Source organism: Urtica dioica, chromosome 10 (assembly GCF_054948205.1).
Source record: "Urtica dioica subsp. dioica isolate 48M chromosome 10, U.dioica_male_clone48M_v1_H2, whole genome shotgun sequence".
Classification (NCBI taxonomy): Eukaryota; Viridiplantae; Streptophyta; class Magnoliopsida; order Rosales; family Urticaceae; genus Urtica; species Urtica dioica.
Window position 1 is genome coordinate 26,451,546 of NC_142765.1, and position 3,895 is coordinate 26,455,440.

Consider the following 3,895-nt stretch of genomic DNA (forward strand, 5'->3'; position numbering starts at 1 on the left):
TTTTGTTGGGATCGAAAACTAATTATACGCCTACATATTCTCAAAAATATGGTAACAATCATCCTAACAACGCAAGAATCTTAAAAATCGGGCACCATTTGAAAGAGTTATGGTAGTTTAAAATTTTGTAAGATTTTCGTGTACTACCTAACCCCTTTGGCTTTGAAGGGGGTTTATGAAATTTTTGTAGGGATCGAAAACTAATTATACGCCTACATATTCTCGAAAATATGGTAACAATCATCCCAACAACGCAAGAATCTTAAAAATCGGGCACCATTTGAAAGAGTTATGGTAGTTTCAAATTTTGGATGTTTTTCGTGTACTAACCCATTTGACTTTGAAGGGGGTTTATGAAATTTTTGTAGGGAACGAAAACTAATTATACGCCTACATATTCTCGAAAATATGGTAACCATCATCCTAACAACGCAAGAATCTTAAAAATCGGGGACCAATTGAAAGAGTTATGGTAGTTTCAAATTTTGTAAGTTTTTCGTGTACTATCCCCTTTGGCTTTGAAGGGGGTTTATGAAATTTTAGTAGGGATCGAAAACTAATTATACGCCTACATATTATCGAAAATATGGTAACAATCATCCTAACAACGCAAGAATCTTAAAAATCGGGCACCATTTGAAAGAGTTATGGTAGTTTCAAATTTTGCATGTTTTTCGTGTACTAACCCCTTTGGCTTTGGAGGGGGTTCATGAAATTTTTGTAGGGATCGAAAACTAATTATACGCCTACATATTCTGAAAAATATGGTAACCATCATCCTAACAACGCAAGAATCTTAAACATCGGGCACCATTTGAAAGAGTTATTGTCACGACCCGCAGGACACCCGTCGCCCTCGGATCGCGACCTTTCTCGTAACATTTTCATAACCATTTATATTTTCAAACGAAATGAATATAAAACATTTTCAAACGTCATTTACAAAACGTTTATTGAACAACAGCGGAAATAAATTTAATTTACATATAAGGAATAACAAAGGTTTCTAGAGCTAGTCCGCTAAAAACTGGTAAAATTTTTCGCTTTTAAAAGGGTTACAAAAATGCGGACTACCCTAGCTTACTATCCATAAGCACAAGCCCATAATCGTGCTAACCGAGTTTCAAAACGTAAAAAGAGGTTCGGGCCGATTATCTAAACGTTATGATATAATAAAAGTTCTTTTAAAGCTATATAAAACTTTCACGAGCATATAAGCTCGGTTTTCAAAAACCTGATACCCATTTCCCAAAAAGACATTTCCTATGCCACAGGTCGTCATGAGATCTACCTTGACTAGCACTCCTGCTTCGCCTGAGCTTTTCCTTTATCTACAAGGAGAGGGATTTAAGGGGTGAGTCACACCGACTCAGTAAGCAGGATATCTAACCTAGCACTACATGAGATGCATGGGTGCAGATGATAGAATGCAGATGACAGCAGGTGATAGATTCAGAAGAATAAAGAAGTTCCATCATACAATCAGGATAACAAAAATATCATTCAATCAACAGAGACATATTCAGTTTTAGAACCCCGTTCTAAAACAATCAAACACATAATCATATAGGAATCCGGCTAACAACCGTCTTCCTAGAAACTCATCCATCTCGCTCATACCGGCGCCTTACATCAGTGGACTGGCCAATCAACACTTCAGTCCGCAGCCGTTCATGAGAGATGAGTAAACCATTCTGAGGACTTGAGCCTAGCCCTCAGAAGGCCGAAGTTTTAAACGTCTGGGATCCACTAGCACATGTAGGAGGGCCTTAGCGCGCATTTGGTAGAGGGAATCAAACCCTCACCAATCCCTGGTCGATCCAGGGTTCATATTTCCTTCAGGACAGGTAAGCCACCCATCGACTTACCTGAAGCCACCCATCGACTTCCCATTAAAGGGCCTTCGGGAATGCCACTCGCTACATTGCCGACAAGAGTTCGTTATGTTTTACAGGAGCTGTCTACAGCCTACCTGTCTATCTTATTACAGGAGGAGATCTTATCGGGATAAAGCCCATCATTAACATTATTAATTTCACTGTATGGCTCTTTAAGTATTTTAAAAGGAGTTGTCGACAGCTGTGAGGCTGGACCTTCTCCTAGAACAGTTCCTCTCGGGATTGAATCCGAAGGACACCGTCTATCCTCCTCCTGTTGTCCTCTCATCAGGACGAAGGGGTAAAACCTATAACAGAAGCTCAACATAACTTTAAAGGCTTCAAGGTTCTTAACCCGCTAACCGTTTAACCCTATCATTTTATTATCTTATTAGTTAGTGGCCGAAGCCTTATTCGGTCATCTTGTCTAACTGAGGGTTTCTCTTTGTTTTAGGATTAAACGAAGAAACATAAACAATTATTCTACTAGGCACCATTCCCCTTTTTGGCGCCTCAAACTTAAATCCCACTTACCCGGAATAGTTCGTCGGAGAACTCGATGAATTCCGGAGGACACTTTGCTTTACACGCTTCCTGAGACCTTTAGCACGTCCTGGAGCGTCGAGAGAACTAGAATCCGAAGTTGAAACTTCGTTAGTTATCGAACTACTTGAAAAGATAATGGTCGTCGTCGGGATTAGATTCGAGTCGGTTCGGAATTCGAGAATTTAATTCATTATTCTCCGGTTTTTCGGAAGTCAAACTTATTCAAGACTCGCGTATTTTCGTATCGAGAACAATACGAAATAAAATCCAATAACATGCTTATGAGTCTCAAATAAATTGATCCGAATAAAAAGTAACCGAGAATTCCAAAGCGAATCAAATCAAACTCTTAAACGTTATTAAATAAATAAACATAAATTATTTATTTAAATACGCGAAAATACATCACATAATCAAATCCAAGAGTATTTAAACGCACTAAGCGATTTAAAAAACTCACGAGTTTATCGAGCTTTAACTACGATAACTCTTTTCTTGAAAATTCCAAATTCCGGCTTCGTTGCCTTCGACTCTGTCGGTTCCCGCTCGTCCGTCTGAATCTGTAATCAAGTCGGGAAATCCGATAACGAGTCAATTTCACAATTTCAAACTCGTATCAATACCAAACTCCAAATCCCGACCTTAACCCAAAACCCGAATCCGAGTAACTAAACGCTAACACACAAAACGTTCACACACAACCAAAACCAAGCCCACGGTTGTAACCACACAGTCAAAAATCAACCAAACCAAGCTCACGGCCAATTTCAACACACGGCCAAAATCACATTTCAAACCAAACTATTTCAAATCATATTCATCAATAACCGAGCTCAATAAACATATAAAACCAACCAATTTTACTGATTTCAACCCGAATCGAAAACCCCCAAATTCGAATCTTAGAACCCTAACCATAAATCAATCCGAGGAAGAGAAATTCCTTACTTCTTTTCGTGAAATCAAACTCGTCGGTGCTCTCTCTCTGATTCTCCGGCGTCCTCTCTCGGTCGGCGCTCGCCTCCAGCTCACGGCGGCGTCTCGTTCTCCTCAGCCTGAAGCGCGCGACGACGGGGACTCACGGCGGAGATGGCGCGCGACAAGAAGAAAAGAAGAAGAAGAAGGGCGGGGTCGGGTGGTGATGATGAGTCTCGGTGATGATGATTATTTGACCTAACAATTTTTTTTTTCTTGTTGCAGGTGGGTCTCGCGCGGGACACAGGAAGAGACGAGAAGAACCGAGAAGAAGAAGAAGAAAAAATAAGGAGGAGAGAGAAACCCAAAGTCTTTACTTAATGAGGAAGGATCGGAGGTGGGCCTCGGATCCACAAATCCAACAAAGCTCAATATTGGGTTACTAACTCAATTTGATCCAATAAATCTCATCTCTTTGTACTCATGTATTTATTTTCAAAATAAATACGCTAAACCCGACGAATTATGATTTTCGAAAACTCATTCGACTAAAATAA

The 3,895-nt window shown here is 39.9% G+C and overlaps 1 long non-coding RNA gene across 1 annotated transcript; it reads right to left on the reverse strand.

The window, feature by feature from the left end:
- Positions 1-1,213: 1,213 nt before the first annotated feature.
- On the reverse strand, positions 1,214-3,852 carry LOC149384578 (uncharacterized). The gene is made up of 3 exons (XR_016301822.1): positions 3,372-3,852; positions 2,412-2,983; positions 1,214-1,331 (listed from the first exon to the last, which is right to left on the reverse strand). It is a non-coding gene; the product is annotated as an uncharacterized LOC149384578 (long non-coding RNA).
- Between the last annotated feature and the right edge of the window lie 43 nt (positions 3,853-3,895).